At 40.5% G+C, this 20553-nt stretch overlaps 1 protein-coding gene and 1 pseudogene across 5 annotated transcripts in view; one reads left to right on the top strand and one right to left on the bottom strand.

Annotated features, from left to right (window-relative positions):
* SLC8A3 (solute carrier family 8 member A3) overlaps positions 1-20553 on the top strand; it is a 156429-nt gene that overhangs the window by 23273 nt on the left and 112603 nt on the right. The window contains exons 3-6 of one of the 4 annotated variants that reach the window (XM_036217993.1): positions 5632-5695; positions 10374-10554; positions 12226-12359; positions 14948-15110. The gene's annotated coding sequence lies outside the window, so the exon portion shown is untranslated. Of the gene's footprint in view, positions 1-5631; positions 5696-10373; positions 10555-12225; positions 12360-12612; positions 13288-14947; positions 15111-20553 lie in introns of those variants that run through there. The other 3 variants (XM_016131286.2, XM_016131284.2, XM_016131283.2) reach the window with 3 other exon arrangements.
* On the bottom strand, positions 5293-5684 carry LOC107503263 (annotated as a pseudogene). The gene has a single exon (XR_001595185.2). The product of XR_001595185.2 is annotated as a metallothionein-1A-like (transcript).

Genomic DNA, 20553 nt, shown 5'->3' with positions numbered 1-20553 from the left:
ATAAGAAAACAACTGAAGTTAATGGTTCCAAGTCAGGCAGAGAACAATCTGATGGTATCTTTGCTGAAGATAGCTCCCCTTATCTCTTAAGAATAGGAATCAGCAAATTTCTCTAGTTAGAAAGGCCCACTTATTAGGAGAAAAGTCATGATGTGTGTGCAATGATATTGGCAGTCAAAACTTTTTAAATTGCACTTGCGTGGGTGTGTGCATATGTATGTTCCTCAGCAACATATTATGCATTGAAACAAGGCTGATTGACAGCTACACACAGAATAAAATAATATGCTCTAAAAAAACAGTTTTTAGGTCTCTGAGTCTCTCCTGTCCTCTTTGTATGATACCTTCTTATGCATTGGAGAGGAGGCCAAGAAGCTGCCAAGGTTGTAACATGATGGTGTTTACCTCAGAAAACAACCACATAGGACATAAGTTTGGCTTTTGCCAACTCCAACCCTTCATTATTTCTCTTAGTTTTGTTAGAGCCCAGAGCCCAGTTTGTGGAATTAGGAAGTAGTATCAATGGGAAAGTAATTATTAAATAATGCTAGATTTAAAATTAGTATATAAAATTATAGCTACCAAATGACAAATGACCTCAGGCATATCCAAATATATATGAAGGGTATAATTATATAAAACTATAACCTTAATAATTGTTATCTCCAGATGATGATATTTGGATGATTTTTATTTATACTTCTCTGCATGTCTAATTTCTCAACAATAAATATTGCTTTTACAATTAAATAAATGTCATTTTTTCCCTCTTTTTAAAATCAATGTCACAGAGGAAGATGCTATTACAACAGCTAGTACTGTTCGCTATCTTGAGAATGAGAAAATCTTTCAAGTGCTGTTTTCTTTTCATTGAGAAGTACATTTCTCTTTGGTGAAAGAGAGAATAATCAGTAAATCAAGACCAGAAGTTTTGTGATGCTTTCTCAGGGAAGAGACTGCCCAGGGTGTTTGGGGCCTGTTCTCTCTGGCTCCCTGTTGCTCCTGGCTCACTGCAAAATTTAGCAGATTAATCATGGTGCTTCATAGAGACTTATTTTTAGCTCTGTTGACTTCTAAACTGTAGGCAAACAAATGCAATAGACAGAGTACCTCGCAGGTGGGCAAACAGAGTCCTCCAGGAGGAAAATGGCCCTCTATTAGGTAGAGGACTACTTATACCAAGAGGAAGAATGCTAGCTATGGTACCTTAGGTAGAAAGTATTTAAAGAAGATGAAATCAAGCTAAAAGCCTCAGGGATTTCAGTCTGTCTGGCTTCCCTCATTGTCTCCTGCCACTCTCCCGGATCATTCACTAGGCTCTAGTCAAGACATCATCTTCTTATTCCTCAAACACAGTCCTTGCCCCTCTGCTCCCAAATCTGCACATGATTAATTCCTTTAATCCACTGAAGTTGCTGCTCGAATGTTACCTCTTCTGTGAGACCTTCTCTGAGAATTCAATGTAAATTGCCACTAAAATATCTCCACCGCAGCTACTGTCCAACCTGTCACCTGGTTCAGTTTTCTTCCTCTTATTTATTCTTATCTCAAGTGTTACAAAAATGCACCCTCGTTTACTTATTGACTGTCCCTTCTCTGTTATAATAGAAGCACAATGAGAGCAGGAACTTTGTCTTGTTGACTGGTGAATCTCCATACCTAGAACATTGCCATATATAGTTGGTTTTTAGGAATAATTGTGTCAATGAACGAATGAAAGAATCTTCCTCCCTACCTCACTTGTGGAGGTGATTTTGTAGCAGCTTTACTGCCCCTCACTAAGGAGCTATAAATAGGTCTGGGTCCGATGTCGGATACGTTTCCCTTTTGTCTCCCTCTCTCATCACGATCACTGCCAAAAAGCATATTCTTCTCCCTTACCTCAGTTACTTTTACTTTTGTGTCTGGTTTGTTTCCTTCAACATTGCCTCTGGAGAATCTCCTTAGAGCTTCTGCCTTTTCCTAGGTGTCTCCCTGTGCTTTCCCCCCACCCCCCAGCATATTGAGGTATGATTGGCAAATAAAAATTGTGTATGTTTAGGTGGTACAATGTTATTTTAAGGTGTACAACGTGATCATAATATACATATACATATTTGAGGAGAGAACACTTAAGATCTACTCTCTTAGCAAATTTCAAGTATACAATACAGTATTGTTAACTGTAGTCACCATTTTGTGCATTAGATCCCCAGAACTTACTCATTTTATAACTGAAAAGTTGTATCTTTTGACCAACATCATGATTTCCCCAGCCCCCAGCCCCTAGCAACCACTGTTCTACTCTCTGGTTCTACGAGTTCTACTTTTTTAGATTTACGTATAACTGAGATCATACCGTATGTGTCCTTCTGTGCCTGGCTTATTTCAGTTAGCATAATGTCTTCCATATTCATCCATGTTGTTGCAAATGGTAGGATTTTCTTCCCTTGTACTCTTCATCATAATGGGAACCTGGTCTTTCCCATCTGGACCCAGCCTTTTAATCTCAGAGTATAATTAATGTCCAAGGGCAGTGACCCAGAGAAGCCCACAATGGCATCCTCGTTGCCGCAGAAGTTCCTGTGGGATCTAATTCATCCCTGACACTTAATGCAGCACTGTGAAAGTTTTTTCTCCCCTAACGAAATGTAACAGGTAGTCCTGCATTAAAACCTGTTATCAACTCTGGAGCTTATAAGCATGAGGGGAAAAGTCAACATGCCAAGGGCAGTTGAGTAGAAAGGTCTTGCATCTTTGATGACATTACTGAGCTGCTGAGAGTTACCCCAACATCACTTTCCTTTAGGCTTCTTATGGTTTAAACTGCTGTTCGTTGGACACTCCATAACTATATAGAGGGAAGAAATCCTAACAGGGTTGTGAGGTTGAGCAAGGATTTCATTAAGGATAGAAGAGACTTGCATTTTTATATAAATCCCTTTATTTTTTCTTTGCTTCATTATTATTATTATCGTATCGTTATTTGCAAGCATTATCAAATTACTAGTGTACATTTGGATTTACCTACACTTTCTGTATAGAACTTTATAACAGTTCTATTAAAATCAGGAACAAGACCAAAATGCCTATTATTCAACATTGTTTTACAAGTTTTAGCCAATACAGTTTAAATGAACCAGTTACTATAAATATCGGTAAACAGTAAAATTTCCATTTTCATATTAGAAGATTGTTTTCCTAGAAGAGATTCTACTTTAGGTCTTAGTTTTCACATCTAGAGAACAGATATGATAGTATCTATCTTATAGAGAACAGATATAATAGTATCTATCTTATACTATTATAATAGTATCTATCTTATAGATAGAGTGATAAAATGTCCTAACAATGCCTATTCTGTCCCAAACTAATTTATATATTTAATAAAATTTTAACCAGAATCTCAGTTTGATATTTATTTACACTGGATATGATGATTTTAAAGATCAATGGAGGAATAACAGGCCAGTCAAGTAAATTTTTACAGAAAGATGAAAGGGTAATATTATAATTTGTCGCATATCTAATGTAATAAAATTAGATTTTATTGTACGGGGACAGAAGGGTGTATGAGAACACTCTGCATTTTCTGCTCAATTTTGCCAAGAACCTAAAACTTCTCTAAAAATATATAATTTATTCACCATAAATAAGCCAAAAAGATGATGAACTTGGTATAATAATAGACAAAAAGATCAGTGAACAGAATCCAAATTTGGTTTAAGTAGATATGTCTTAATATCTGACCAAGTGGGAAAGGGTAGTTTATTTAGTAAATTATGTTGATAGAATTGCATCTAAAGCAAAACAGGTTAGACTAGTACATCATACCATGTACAAAAAATCCCAGATAAATTACAAATTTTAATGTAAAATGTAAAATTTTAGAAAAACACTTTTATTAGAATGGGGCAGACCTTAAGCAAAACATGAAATCCAGAAGCCTAATGCAAAAAATGTGCATTTTATGCATGTAAATATTAAAATCTTTACATGAGAAAAGACAATATAAGCAACATTTTAAAAGGCAAATAGACTTGGGAAAATTATTTTCAGCTTGTGGCAAATGTGGGGTTTATATCATGAATTAGATTGAGAACTCTTACAAATTAATATTAGAAACAGAAGAAAAAAGGGTAGAGGATATAAAGAAGTTTCAAAGGATTATATGAAATGGCTAATAAACACTTTTAAATTCTTTAAATATCTTGAAGTAAAATGAATTACCATTTTTCACATATTAGATTAGCAAAAATTGAGAAAGTAGTAATGTACTGCCGTATTTATGTGGTTGGAAAAAAAATTGAGACAATTTGAACATCTATCACCAGGGGAATGACTTAATACATATGACACATACATAATATAGAATGTTATTTAGTTACTTTTACAATACATTTTTTTTACGCATTGATAAATTTCTAAGTAAAAAGCGAATTGCAGAATCATGTATATATGTGATCTTATATTTGTAAAAGAAACCCAAATTAATTATCTTAAACAACCTGTGTATTTGTATACATGAGCATAAAGAAAGGGAAGGAACGATGCCCGTTATGCTCTAACATTAGTTACTTCAACAAGACATACTGGGGAAGGGGAATTATTAAACTTTTCCTTGTATATATCTGCATTATTTAATTTGAAAGAGCAAGCACATATATCTTTGTATTTGAAAAATAATTAAGTCATTTCCTCTTCTAGCTATGGATTGAAAATAACGGAGAGCTACTAAGACAGTAAGGACCTGAAGGGTCAAAGAACATGAAGTAGGGAAGGCACTGAGAAGAGAGATAAAATTCTTTAGTGCTTTTCTCTTTGAAACATTCGCAGATCCACAAACTGGAGTCTCCTGAAAAGCTCTACATAACATACTAAGATATTGAGAGAATACATAGAATTTTGAGCATTCTAATCATGTGGAGACAAAAAGATTGAGTTGGAAGAACATAGCAAGGAGAGTCTTCAAAGGCACAAAATTCAGGAGCAACTCTTGAAGAGAATTGTTCTCTTCCATAGAAGATGAACGAAGTTCTTCTATCCCTTTGAGTATTTTCAAGATGTCCTGAGAGAAAGGGGAAGGATGTAAAGACCAAACTGAGACAAAGGAACTTGAATAAATAGGGAACCTAACGACTAAATATAAATATATTATATTATTATATATATCTATTATAAATATGAATATATGAAGTGGACTATTATATATTATTATATTGTAATCCATATGTATATATAGTGAGAGAGAAAAGACAAATTTGTGAAGAAAATTTTTGCGAAAAGACATCTTTTTACTGTTCCAAAATGGAGGTGAGCTGCTTCCTGATTTTTACGATTTTACTTAGAACACGTATAATAATTATTTGGCATTTATATAGCATTTTACAAAACTTTTAAGTCAACAACTTTTATCCTTCACATAGTTCTTAGAAAAGAGAATGTGGCAAACGGATCAGGGTAGAGTGAAAAGGAAAATGCAAGTTTGTACATGTTCCTCAATCTACTTTGGGGAGCAGGCTCTCTCTGATGTCACACTTGTCCAATGCTCCTTTGCAAATACAGCCCTGGACACACTGGGCACAGTGCCCAGGACAGCAGGATCAGCAGCTCTTCTTGCAGGAGGTACATTTGCAGTCTTTGCATTTGCAGGAGCTGGCATAGGTGCAGGGGCCACCAGTGAAGAAGGAGCAGTTGGGGTCCATTTTCAGCAGAGGTGAGGCAAGAGGTCCAAAGCAAGAGGCAGAGAGGCATTTGAGCTGGTGCGACATGTGATGGTCAGCATTTTACAATTTTTAATTATGTCCATAGATAGGATCTCCATAGAAACTAATAATAACCATCAAAGGTAGAGATTATCCAGTTTAACAGGTAAGTAAACAGAGGACCATAAATGATTAAGCAATTTACTTAGGGGTCTGTGGTTAGTGGGAATGTTGGGACCAGAACTCATGACCTCTGACTTCCAACTCAGGGTCCTTTCTTTCACTACATACTCTTTTCCATAGAGGAATTGTTCAGTTTGAGCAATTCTTTATTGGTTGGAAAAAAGTCCCCAGAATGCAGCCCCATTAAAAAGATCATATAATTAGTAACCAAAAGATGAAAGATATAGCTACAGTAATATCAGAAAACTTTAAAAGAAACATTACTATAGATAAAAGGGAATATAATAGCAATTTTAAATATGTATGTACCTAATAATATATTTTCAAAAACATTTAATGTGCAATACGTCAGACTTAACCCACAATCAGAGATTTAAACATATTTTTCTTAGAAACTAATAGAATAGGCAGATAAAATGTAAACAGAACAAGAGTTTTGAACAACAGAGTTACCAAATTTGACCTAATTGAAATGTAGAACGCTGTATACAATAGTTGCAGAATACACATTTTTTTCCCCAAAGGCATATGAAACATAAGACCATATCCTGGGCTATAAAGCAAGTTTTAATACGTTTGAAAGACCTAAGTCATACAAGGAATGTTTTCTAAACACAATAGAATTAAGTTAGATATCATAACAAAAAGATAACATCTCCAAATGTTAGAAATTTAGAAGTGCACTCCTAAATAACCCATCATTTAAAGAAAAAAAAATCACAGTGGAAATTATAAAATATTTTTAACTGAATAATAAATAAAATTATAACCTATAAAACGCTATGAAACAAAGCTAAAACTGTGCTTAAAATAAAATTGAAAGCTCTCCAAGCATGGACTTAAAAAGAAGAAAGATTGAAAATCAATGGTAAAATATGTATCTAAAGAAATGAGGGAAAGAACAGTAAATCAAGCCAAAAGAAAAAAATAATGACAAATATTATAGATAATATGAATTAATGAAATAGACAACAATCATACATTAGACAAAATCAGCAGACCTAAATGTTGTTTCTTTGAAATATCTTTAAAAAACAATGAAATTATAAATTCTACCAAGACTAATCTAGATAAGAAATAAGGTGGATAAATTACCTATATCAAAAATTTAAATACAAATAAAAATTTAAAAATGCAGATCATTACAGACATTAAAAATGTTAAAAGAGCTTATTATGAACAATATTATACCAATAAATTTGACAGAGTATACGGAGTGGACCAATTCCTTGAAAAACACAGCTTACACTGAAATAAGAAGAAATAGAGAATCTGAATATATTTCAAATTTAATTTAAATATCTGTGCAGTAACAAAATAATGGTCCCCCAAAGATACCCATATTCTAATCCTTGGAATCTGTGAATAATGTTACTTTATATAGCAAAAGGGATTTTGCAGATGTGATTAAATTAAGGATCTTGCTATAGAGAGATTATTTTGGATTATGCAGGTAGGCCCATTCTAATCACATGGGCCCTTAAAAGCAGAGAACCTTTCCCATTTGTAGCCAGGGAAAGATGTGACTGAAAAAGAATGATCAGAAGGATGCAAAGTCACTGGCTTTAAAGAGAGCCATGAGTCAAGTGAGCAGCCTTAGGAAGCTGGAAAAGGCAAAGAAGAGGATTCTCCCTTTGAGCTACCAAAAAGAAATGCAGCCCTGCCACTATCATTGAAACTGATGTTGGACTTCTATCCTACAGAACTGTTAGATAATATGCTGGTATTGTTCTAAGCCACTAATTTTGTTGTAATTTGTCATAGCACCCATAGAAAACTAATATAATTTATTAAAGAAATTAAATACCTAATTAAAAAGTCTTTTCACATAAAAAAAAAATCAATCTCAGATTGGCTTCACCCACGTTAACATACTTCTCCAGAAAACAGAAAAGAAACACTTCCTAACTCGTTTGCTGAGGCCAGAAAACCTTGCTATTGAAATCTGACAAGGACAGAAAATTACAGACTAATCTCTATCATGAGTATAGATACAGAAATCTATAACACATTATAAGCAAAACAAATCCACTAACCACAAAAGGATAGTACATCACAACCAATATAACTTTATTTCAGGAATGTAAAGTTGGTTTAACATTAGAAAATGAGTTCATATAACTTACCACTTTAACAAACTAAAAAAAAAAAAAAACACAATCATCTCAATAGATGCAAAGAGAGCATTTGATAATATTCAATACAAGTTTATGATTTTTAAAAAAGCCTTATGAAACTAGAAAGTAAAGAGAACTCCCTTAATATCATAAAGATTTTCTGCAAAGGACATATAGCAAACATCATATTTAATGGGAAAATATTGAAAGCATTTCTGTTAAGATCAAGAAAGAGATTCCTACCATGTCCACTTCTATTTCTATTTAGCATCCCTGTATTTGAGATGCTAGCTAAAAAAGATTTGAAAGGAAGAAACATGGTTATGTATGAGATAAGGAAAATAAACAATTAAAATCTACAAATAAACTACTAGAATTAAAAGTAAATTTAGCAATGTCACTGTATACAAAGTCAGTATAGAAGAACCAATTGTATTTTTATTTACCATAAACAATTTAACATAACATTTTAAGAACAAAAAACAGTACCATTTACTTGGCATCACAAAACCTAAATGCTTAGGCATAAATCTAAAGAAATAATGTACAAGACCTGTACAATGAAAATTTAAAAACAGTATTGGGAGAAATTAAAGATAGTCTAAATAAATAGATAATTCATGCTCATGGGTCAAAAGACTCAATACTGTAAAGATGTCAATTCTCTTTAAATTGATCTGTAGATTGAGTGCAATCTTAATTAAAATCCCAGCAAGCATTTTTGTGAAAACTGACAAGCCGATTCTGAAATTTATGTGCAATTGCAAAGGGATGAGAATAACCAAAGTACTCATAAAGAAGAAAACACACATTCTACTAGATAAGCTACCGTAATTAAGACAATATGATGTGAATAAAAGAATAGAAAAATAAAACAATAAAACAGAGTAAGAGTCTATAAACAGACCCATACACACACAAACATTTGGTTTATATCAAATGTGACATTGTAGGTGAAATTATCTCTTTTTAACAAATTGTATTGGGTCACTTGTATATCTATATGAAAAAAATGAAATTTCACTCCTACTTCAAATTAAATACAAGAACAAAATTCCAGGAGAATCGTAGATCTAAATGTGAAAGATTAAAAAATAAGAAGCTAACAGAAAAGTATCCTGATGACCATTGATAGACCAAGGAACAGGAATCATAATGTACTTAGGATGAAGAAAAAAGTGATAAATACACTACATTAAAGTTAAGAACTTTTCTTCATCAAAAGACACAAGAGAGTGAAAAGGCAAGTCACAGATTGGGAGAAGGTATTTGCGATGTATTTAAAAGAGGGCTCATATCCAGAACATGTAAAGAACCCCACAGGTCAATAAGAAAAAGAGGCTATCCAAAATCCAGTACATGCATGAAGTTCCCACTTCAATAGTCACTACAAAAGTGCAAATAAAAACTGCAAATTAAAGTTAAATACACACTCACTAGAATGGCTAAAATTAAATAGACCGATAATACTAAGTGTTGACAAGAATGTGGCAAAACAGTGGAGAGGGGGTAGTGTATATTGTACAAACGACTAAAAAATGTCATTATAAATTAAAGCTGCAGATTCACAAACTTTTTGAGCCAGCGAGTCCATTCCTTGATATATACCCAAGAGAAGTGAGTACCAGAAGACATGTGTGAGAATGTTCATAGCAGCATTATTCAAAGTAGTAGTACACCGGGCAGGGTGCTTGCTGCGAGGATGTGGGAGGAGATGCCCCACCTTCAGAGATCCAGTTCTTAAGGGGAAACAGCAACATCTATAGGTTGGGGGTGGAAAGGGAGGGAGAATTAAATAAATAAATTAATTAATTAATTAAAAAACTGGAAACAACTTAGATGACACTCAAGAGCAGAATGACAAGTTAAATTGTGGCATTTTCATTCAATGGGAAACAGCAATGAAAAATAAACTGCCACTACATGCAACATGGATAAATCTTAGAAACATAACATTGAACAGACACAGTGGTACATTTAATGCCTTTGAATAGGAGGAGGAAGTGTGACTGGAGTTGGTGGGGGCGGGGCACCTGGGCCACCGATATACTTATTGTTCTGGGTGACGATGAAATGAAATGTATTCAGTTTGTGAAAATCCTGTGAGCTTATACTTATGACTTGTGCACTTGTCTGTATGTGTTCTGTTTTAACCAATAATTTTATTAAAGGAAAAAAATAAGAAAATAGTTAAGTGACAAATTTTGGAAATGTAAGTTATAAGAAGTTTAAAAATTATATAACGCATAAGGAAGAAATATATCTCACTAAACCACCCTAATATCAAACATTGCTTATGAAACTTTTATCTCCCTTGCAGAGCTGCTCCAGAACTTACTTTAAGCTTCAACTTGCTTGTCTGCTTTTGTCTCTCCTTCGTTGCTGTCAGGTTGTACAATCCTAAGGCTATGCAATGCTGGTACCTGAGTACAGCGTTACCTGTGACTAGTAACACTATGGCTTGTGTGGAATGAAGAGCTAATGGCAGCAAAGGCAGGCAAGGCCCTTGTGAAGTGCCTGAGGACTCACGTTTACAGAGGCACCAACTTGTGGAGTCCCGGGTCATAATGGTAAGTAATGAGGAATAACTGAGAAGCCACATGACTTGTTCTTTTCTTTTGTTATTAACACATGATCCATTCTTAACTCTTCATTGCATCAGCCTCATTGACTGCCAGCCTCTGGAGAAAAGGGTATTATTGCCTCCTCTCTGTGTGAACTTAATGGGAGTCACTTCACCCATTTGAGAGTTCTTCTTCTCTAGATAAAGGAATTGTATGCACCTCTCAACGTGGAGGTGAATTCTAAATAAGTTTTCCTGAACAGGTCTGATATACTCTTACTTGAGGACCTTGGCATTGAAATCTTCTTCCTTAAGGCATGGGCATGGCTCCCTCCCCACCTCCTTTGGGTTCTTATTCAACTGTCACTTTCTCAATGAGCTTCCAGGACAAACTCTTCTACTATCTTTAATTAAAAAGTCTAACAATTTCCCCTCCCTCCCTCAAAATCCTCCATCCCTCTTTTCCTTCTCTCCTGCTTTATTTTTTCTCCATAGCATCTACTGTTTAACAGGCCCTAGTATTTTGCTAATTTATTTTTTTTTAAACATCTGCCTCTTTTTAGAATGTAGGTTCCATGAGGGCAGAGATTTTCATCTTCATTGTTCCCAGCTGTATCTCCAACACTTAGAATACTATCTGACACATAGAAGGCATTCCACAAATATTTATTGAGTGAAAATAACATGTGAAAATGCATAGCACAATGTCATAGCAGGCATTCAATAAAAGCTAGGTTCTTTCTTTCCTTTTTGTTAAATTGTAAAATCCAGGATGTTTCAAATTTCCAAATAACCCTAGGTAACTTCTTGAAGTTGGATATAACAAGAACTCATAGACTTAGTCAGAATACTTGGATTCTGTATTAGTTTGCCAGGGCTGCCATAACAAATACCACCAACTGGGTGACTTAATGACAGAAATTAATTTTCTCACATTCTGGAGGCCAGTGACACAGAGGACCCACACAAGTCACACTCCGCCATTAACATGGTTGAATGACTTCATTAGCAAAGTGCCTGGCCCTAAGGAGGTGCTGATACTTGCTAAGTATTATTTGTTGACCCCCTCATATTTGACTTTAGGTAGCAGAGGCCTGAGAGGAACAACTTCCCACCCTTATATTCTGTCCCAGAATCTGCACTGGTGTCTCTACAAAAGGCCAATCACCACGATCATTTTAGATCTGCCTAATGCCATCGATATACTAGGGATGTGAAACTCCATTCTTAGGGGAGGCCTACCCACCCCTCATGCCTCCGGGATGAAGCTTGACAAATATAGCAGAAATTACAGGCATCTGATTTAAGGCTGCATGTGTACACTTCGGCTGAGCCAAGCCCCAAACCCTAGTTCTGCTGCTGCATCAAAGGATCATCTCTCCTACAGGCTTTAGGCCCAAAGTAAGCAGCAATTTGGGAGACAGCCCCCTCTTATTTTTAGCCTTAAAAACCCAAACCAGCATACCAACGCTCACCCAAGCGTCTCTCACAAGTTGTTTGATTTGGGTTGAGAAAATGACAGACTGAGTTCTGTACCAAGAACAGAAGGAAAAAGGTGTGTGGGGGGAGGGAATTTTATTTTCCCTCTACTGCCAACCTTCATCCCCCTCAAACCCTCCCCTAGGCCTGGGTGGACCCTGCCTGGGTAATCGTCCTCTGCTATATTTAAAAACCACAGATGTGTTTGGTGGAGACTCAATTTCGGAATTGCAGGCGGCGTCTCCTAAGGACAAGAGGAAAGCCGGTGCCGCGCGTCCGCCTGCCTGCGCTCTCCACCCGCTGCCTGGGAGCTCCGGACGCCGCGGAATCCAGGTCAGGACGCGCCGCGGTCTTGGAACTGTCGCTGGCAGCACGGCGCGGGGCGTCAGGCTCCAGCGATTGGGTGGGTGGCCACGGGCTAGGGGCTCCGTCTGCATTCGATCCTTGGGGCTCTCTGGACTCAACGAGGTACAGGCTCGACTTCCCCGCTGCTAGTCGGGAAGCTCTCTGAAAATTCCCCCCATGGGCGGGCGAAGATAAATCCGCGCGGCTTGTCATTCTGTTGAGCTCTCTCTCTCTCTCCCAGCTGATAGGGTGACGTTCGGTTTGGAGGCTTGGAGATTGGCTTTTTGATTTGGCTTCTTGCTGCAGCTTAGTGGGCAAAGCTCTCGGCTCGCCCAGAAACCGGCCCCTGCGCTCGTCCCCTCCTCGCGCGTCGAGGCCGAGACGTCGCCCGCGGTGACGGCGTGCGAGGCGGAAAACCCGCAATCTCCCAGCCCCGGGAAAGCCCCGGCGACGCTATTGCAAGCTGGGGTCCCTGGGAGCCGCCGGGGCGCCCCGGACTGCTCGCTTTCTTCCCCCTCCCGACAGGGATCCTCCCGCTGCCGGCGGCCGGGGCTCCGGGCCTCTGCTGGGCTTAGCCTCGAGCCCGCGCCCTGGGTCGAGAATTTCCAGGGGTCTTCAGGCAGGCTTTCCCTACTCCTAAAATCGGTGTGAAGGGACCCCACTCCAGGCCCCCCGCCTTGGCCCCAGCCCTCGCACTCCAGATGCACTGCTCCGCAGCTCCCTGAAAGCTGCGAGCCCACGAGTCCCCGCCGCCGGGCAGCGGCGGACTGACATGCCCCGGACGCGGCTGCGGCGGGCGGGCAGCCGGCGGGGGCGATGAGCCGCGGCGGCCGTTGAGGAGTCGGGAGGCGGGGGCATCGCGCACCTTCCTCATCTACCCCCTTGCCCACTCTGCTCGGGAGACCGAGAGGAAACGGTGAGTAATGGGGTAAGCCTCCAGCCCTTCCCCCTCAGTGGGCTGTGAAAGCAGGAGAGGCAGAGTTTGGGGATTGGGGGTATCCCAAAAGGGTTCCTGGTTGTGAATAATGGTGTTAATTAAGTTATTTCTCAAGATCAATCATATAAACTGCCTTCCTGCGGGCTGAGTGCCTGAAACGGTGGGGGGGGGGGGGAGGGTGCCTTGGAAAGTGTACGTTGTGTATGCGGTGCCGGCCCTGGAGAGGCGGGGGGCGTTCTGGCAAAGTGAGGGTCTAGCAGGGATTGGGGAGCGAGCTCAGAAAGAGATGCCTCGGCATGTGTGTGCAGTTGGGTGGCGGGTTCGCTGTGTTAGTGGCTAGTGCGCACTGGGGAGGCTAACTGCTGTGTTGCGTTCTAGATGCATGTGTATGCTGGCTGTGCCAGGGCGTGTTGTGCCCCTGAGGCTGTGAGTGCCCACCTGGTGTAGAGGCTAGGAGGGGAGCGCGTTATCCACTCGGCGCGCGCCCGCGTGCACACAAACAGGCGCGCACCCCAGCGTCCGGACTCCAGCGCGGAGGGCTGGGAACTGCAGCCCCAGCGCACCGGCCGGTGGCGGCCAAGAGGCCGGGAGAAGGAGGGTTTATTTCCCCTGTTCTATGCATCCCAGACCGTGGTAGTCTGGGCGGTCCGGGACCAGATGGAGAAAAGCGAAATATGTAACTACCCGCCCCCGCCCCCCGCGCCACTCTACCCCAATACACACCCCGCCTCATGAACACCACGCACACACACGCACGCACACGCCCTCTTTCAGAGGCTAGAGCTAACCTGCGCTGAGGACCCGAGCCACTGGGAGAGATAAAGAAAGCCGTTTGCTCAGAGGGGAAAACAGCTTTTCGTCTTTATTCACAGCGTTTTATTTTTAACTGTGGAGGGAGGGGCGGGGGTGGTTTAATAGAACAGACGCCTTTAATGCAGTGCCATAAATTTACCCGTTTGCTGCCTGGCGCTCATCCCCTCCCCCCTCCCCCATTTCCTCCGCTCTTCTGGCGATTAAAAAACAAACCCAGAACGTTCGGAGGTTCGGTCTCAGGCAAAAATGATTGAAACTGGGGACAGTTTCTCCAGGCTCAGCTTGGAGAAAAGTGTGGAGCTCCTGGGTCGTCAGGAAACACCCCCAGCTGTGGGAGTTGTGGGTGCGTTAGAGGAGCACGTCCAGCCTACTGGGTGCTTTAGAGGAGCACGTCTGGCCTACTGGTGGGGCTCCAAAAGGGAAGCCTCAGGCCTCTGGCGACCTGGTGACTTGCAGCCGCCTGTGATTAATCTTCCACAGCTGTCGTGCCCCATCCACTTGAGTTGAGCTCTTGTTTACTTCGATTTTCAAATATAGCAGCTGCACCATGCTCTTCCTGAAATAGGGGGATCGGTTCACTCGGTATGGGCGCTTGGCCTCTCACTGGCCCTTCTTTGTGGTGGCCTCACTGGATCCAAATTTGAGAGGAACATGCCCCCACTTCATGCCTTGCAGTTCTTCAAATGTGGATGGTTGATGATCAGAGCTTGCGGTGACTAGGTGTGGGCTAATTACCCCGGCCCCTCATTACAATCTACATTTCCTGTTGGCAGTCTCCACACATCAGTCCACTCAATGGCCTCATTTTTCTTTAAATAAAATATAGATATTGAGTTGAGAAGAAGCAGATGGAGCCTACAGAACTGAACTTGGTTGAAGTGGTTCTTGAACTTAATGAGGATGGGAAGGCTGTTCATGCAGTTTCCTCTGCCTGGAATACTTTATTGTTCTTCCAGCACTGCCGAACTCCAGCCCCATCCATGTCTAAGGTATTCCTACTCACCCTTCACCTCTTATTTCATTGGTTACTTTCTCAAGGAAGCCTTCCATACCTTCCCTGACTAGGTTACATCCCCTTATTTTATATGCCCATAACGTGAACCTGTTATTTTAAAGTAATTTAAAGATGCACATTAAATTTATTTATGTGATTGAATAATGCCAGTTACACCTCTAGATATTAAGCTGCATGAAAAGAGGAAAGATAGCTGGTAAATTTGTTCCCCAGGGCCTAGCACTGTGCTTAGCACAGAATAGGCACTCAGTAAATGTTGGTTAAACGAATGGCCTTGGAGGGACCAGTTACATCTCCCAGCTCCTGCTCCTCCGAGCTCCATTTTGACATCTCTAGCACTGCCCTCCACAGCCTTCTGGGCAGAGAAGGGATAAGAAGGTTATCAAACTGACCTTGTAAAAACATTTCCTTCCCCTGGGCTCCTCCCTGTGCTAGGACCCTAAAGCTAAGGCAGTGTCCTCTTGCCCTAACCCTGTCCTGTTCCTGTGCAAAATGGTCCTTTGTACTGTTTCTGAACAAAGTTGCTAGTATTGTACATAGGCAGTCATTGTAGGCATTGTTCCCCTGTCTGAATTGCTTATAATCTGAATTTCGGGGAATGTGTCACACATCTTGGCTTCTCTTCGAGCTACCAAGGTCAGATAAGAAGATAGGATAACTCTCTTTTCACTCAAGCCTGGTTGCTTGGCCTAGAGGTTCAAATATTGGGTAAGGTTCAGAAATACATTGGACTCCAAAAGAGAAAGCATTTGTTTATTTATTCAACCAGTTATTTATTTATTCAATAAATAGTCAACAACAACTTTTTCTGCCAGGCATTTGCTAGGTACAGAGACAAATAAAATAGATTGGCCTCTTTCCTCAAAAACATATGTTCATTCCAGCAGGGGTAACCATCTAGTGGACATTCATATAAAGTGATTCCTTTCAATGGAAGGTAAATCCTGGGTGCAATGGAAGCATTTAGGAAGATCACCTTTCTATAAGGGCTTAAGGAGGACTTCTAAGGATGGCTGATCCCAGAAAGCAAGGATGGATAGGAGTTGGCTTTGGTGGAAGTGGGGAGGGGAAATGGGGGAGAGGGTGTTATGAGTGAAGGGATCAGTATGCAAAGGCCTAAAGTGGATGAGAGCTCTGTCCAAATGACTTAAGACAGAGGTTAAAATGTGGGGAGATGAGTTTGGAGAAGCTTTGGAGGCCAAACCTGGAAAGGCTTGTAATTCACAGTAAGGGTTTTCACTAGGGGCTTAGGGAGGTTTTTAGTACTGAAGTGCATGGTCAGATTTGCATTTTCGATAGTATAAGGAGACTGGAATGTAGGAAGAGAGAGGAAAGCAGGGAGTTAGGAGGCTGTAGTAGAAATTAAGACGCATCGTCATCGTGGTGGCCTGTGAGAGAGGGCTAGAGAGTCTCCTCTTTCTGTTTTAGTGTACAAACCAGAGCTGCCCTTCTAGGAAGAAGTTCCACTAGTTTCTTTGACACGATTGATTTATGTTTGGTTGTCTGTTTGTTTTTTGAATGGCACTGTAACCCCAACACTGAGCAGGGCGCCTCAGAAGAAAGGAAAAGTGGCTCCAGCAGGTGTAAAACACACTTTCTGGCCTACTTAGCTGCAGAGCAAGTAGAACCGCCCCCCTCCCCAGCCAAGATTGGAAATCTCTGGGGGCTGGGGAAGGTCCTAGGAAGGAGCCTGGAAGGATAAGAGGGATTTAGATTAATAGAGACTAGCTAGCAAGACTTCTAGATAGGAAGTGTGTGTGTGTGTGTGTGTGTTTCAATAATATGGAGAGTGAATAAAGACTAATTCCAGAATCAAAGTATTCAGGTATGGTATACAGACTCATGTCTACTAAGAAAACAGTTCTATTTCATCCTGGATATAATTTGAAATGCGCCAAGTAACATTGACTGCATCGATATTTAGAATGACAAATAGTGCTTTCCTGATTGTATGCAAGAATGCTGGGTCATGTGAGGGCTGGATCCGGAAGTGGGACTGGAAACTGTAATCCTGCCCTGGCTTTCATGTGATAATTTCCAAAACACTTGAGAGGAGAGAACCTGGAAGTCACACACTGCTGTGTTCATTCTAGAGAGTAAAGCCAAACAGTGTGAGCTTGGTTGATAGTCTTCCTTTGTACCTGATTTCGCCACTTTGTTCCTCATCCTTCCCTGTCACTAGTCTCAGTAAAAAAGATTTCCCTTCCCCTTCTACCTAAAGCCCAGGAGTCAACACCCCTCCCCCCACAATGTATCCTATAGGATGTCCCATCAGATCCTCAAGTTGAATTTTCACTAAATTGACATCATCTTTGTCCTAAGGAGCTGCTCCTCCTGACTTCTTACTTTCTATTGATGGCACCAGCCAAATTCTAGTCCCTCTGCCTCAGAAATCCTCAAGTTTATTTTTGACTCCTCTCCCTTGTCTCCCAAGTATTGCTAATGTCTGTTAAGTTTGCCCTCTTCTCTATCTGTACTACTACAACCTAACTACAGATTCGATAACCTCTTACTTAGTAATAAAGGTAATAATAATTATTAAAGTAGCCAATGTTTGTGTGTTTACCACCTGTCAGCTACTCTGTTGCAAAGTACTTTACATTGATCTCCCCACTGAATTCTTACCACACTGGTACAAAGTAATTACTATGATACTATAAAACATAGCTTTCTAACATCTTCCAAACTTCAACTCCTTTTAACACCTGTTACAGGATTCCTCTCCTAAAATACCCTTTCTAGGCTTGTCACTTTCCTATATCAAAAACCTTGAAGGGCCTCCCATTATTTGCAGCAGTCCAACTCCTGGTTTTTGAGGCCCTCGGTGGCCTTGTTCACCACTCCGTGTCTAGTCTCAGGTTTTATGATATCCATGTAAGCACCTAGGTAGACTTGTCCTTTGCTCTTCTGTGCCTTTGTTTGCATTTACCTTTCACTGAGAATCCTACCTGTTCTTTAATGTCCAGTTCAGATACCTCTTCCTGATGGAAGGGCTTCATACATAAGCAGTTCCTTTCTCTGAATTTTGATAACAGCATCTGTTTTTTATGAGGCCTGTACACTTATTGAAATATGGGGGGGGGGTGTTTATTTTGTTTTTTGCATGTGAGTTACCCCCTCTCCTGGACCAAGTGCTTTTTCTCTCTCCCACCCCCTGTCACATGATACCTGAAGCACAGTAGGTATTTAATGAAAAATGAAGGCGTTTATAAATGAGTAACCTGCCTCATGTTTGAGGCAGGTGAAAACAAGGTCAAGAAAGAAGGGGGTCTAAAAAATTTGTCATAAAAGAAGCCAGTGGTGGAGTCAAAAATCAAACCAGGAATAGGCAATGTGGTATTACCAAAGCAGCATTGAACTGGTGGTAAGAAGGTTTGGTTTTGGTTCTTATAACTTCTGATAACCACAGGCATGACCCACTTCTACTTTCTGGGCCTTACATTCTTTATCTATCAAAAAACATTATGTTGGATGTATTGACTTTTAAGCTGCCTCCCTGGCCTGACAATTCTATATTATGAGTCTTGTTCCACACCCTATGGATTGCCTCTTGCTAAGAATACTTTTAGTGCTGACGGTATCTTTTGTTTCAGAACCTTCTAGCTACAGTTTGAAGCCCCCAGTGTATCTGTTATCACATTGGGTCTCTAGTGGACAACATGGCCAACCAACTCAACTACTTGGATATCTGGCCTGTGAGGCACCTTGAGCTGGTTGAGTGCTCTGATGACTCCAGGTTGGCACTTCTGTGTGCAGTCACCTCCCACTGCAACACTCCAGGGCACTCACAGAATGACTGGTAGTGCTCTAGGCCCCCAAATGCTTCAGCCATTCCTGTCTCAACTCCTGTGCTTCTGCTATTCCTTTTCCATTCAGAAAGAATGTATTTGAGCCATGTAGACTATGTTGAGAGTCTATATAGAACAATTATGCTCAGCTGCTTTTCCGAGGCTCTGCTCACCTCCCCCGCCCCCCGCCCCTTGTACCACTGTACTCCCTTTACAAGACTGGAAGAATCATCCCGAGCCTGTGCCTTCCAGCCTCTCAGGATTTAATGGGGGAGTCAACTTCAAGGGCATCATTAAAGTGGGGGAGAGAACACAGCTGCTAAGACAGCAGCTAGATCTGCTGGGAGTTTTAGGCATCTGCTCCGAGCACTCTCTTGTGAAGCGGGGTGCAGAGCACCCCCAGAGTTGATTTTACAAGAGAATCCCCTCACCATGTCTCAGAGAAATGACTTTGATTGCTTGCTGGTCCATTTTTTCTTCATTCAGGCAATGATATGAGCTAATTCATGTTTCAACATTTAAAAATTAAGAGAAATTAAATGGCATTGAAATAAATTAGACTCCTGGAGAATGAGCAGAGGAAAAGGTACATAAAGGCAGCTAATTACCAGCTTCCCCTTGATGGGTGAGTAACAGCGCAGAAGATGTCAGCCCCTTTTCCATGAGTAAGGCCTAAAAGATAAGGCGCAGAAGCGTCCCCTGGGGAACGGGCAGGAGCAGGAATAGTGCTTCCTCAGGCTTCCCTGGGCTTCTCGCTCCCCTGTTCCAGGCCTGCTTTCCTCTCAGTGGCAAGGGGATGTTTTCTCTTGGTCCTTGCTGACATGACACTGCTTCAGGCCTGGTGGAAGGAGACTTCTGGCAGCCAGAGGACCAACGTTCAGTTCTGGCTCCATTATTCATTGGCACAGAAACTCTTGGCAATTGACTAAGCCACAGTTGTTGTTGTTGTTTTTTTTTCATCTGTATGAATATCCTCACAAGAAGGAATAAATGAGATCATGTGGGTAAGAAGGCCTTTGTAAGGTGTTGGTACATGGTATTGCTTAATATTTGTTGAATGAATGATGCACTATAAATGTTGGTTATCACTGTGGAGGAAAAAAAGGTACCAGTAAGAGGGCTATGATGGAGAGAAGATATTTGTATTTAGAAATAGTCTCACAATTGCTGTCCAAACACTATGTGATCTTGTTGGTTCTTTTGAATGAACAAAACTGCTTTACCTCCAAGGCTACAGGCTTTAACCATTTGCGTTTCTACCTTAGGGCTTCTCAAGAAGTTCGAAATCTCCCCTCACAGGTGCATCTTTCTACACTTAATCCTGAAAACTTATCATTGATCCATTCAGCAAATACTGATACTCACTTTGTCAGCCTCCAGTCAGGACCTTGGGAATACCGTGGTGAACAAAAAGGACAAGTTTCCTGCTATTATGGAGTTTATATTTTACGATAAACCAGTGAACAAACAAAGACAAACAATGAGGGTTTCAGCAAGTGATATGTACTATAAAGAAAATGAAAAATTAAGTAACAGAATGGATCACCTCTACATAAGATGAGTGAGGAAAGCATTTTAGAAACGGGCATCTGAGACCAGAATGAAATAAAAAAGTGGTGGAGATCTTTA

Source organism: Rousettus aegyptiacus, unplaced genomic scaffold (genome assembly GCF_014176215.1).
Source record: "Rousettus aegyptiacus isolate mRouAeg1 unplaced genomic scaffold, mRouAeg1.p scaffold_m13_p_3, whole genome shotgun sequence".
Lineage (NCBI taxonomy): Eukaryota > Metazoa > Chordata > Mammalia > Chiroptera > Pteropodidae > Rousettus > Rousettus aegyptiacus.
Note: the sequence above shows the minus strand (reverse complement) of the source record. Positions and strands in the feature narration are given on the sequence as shown.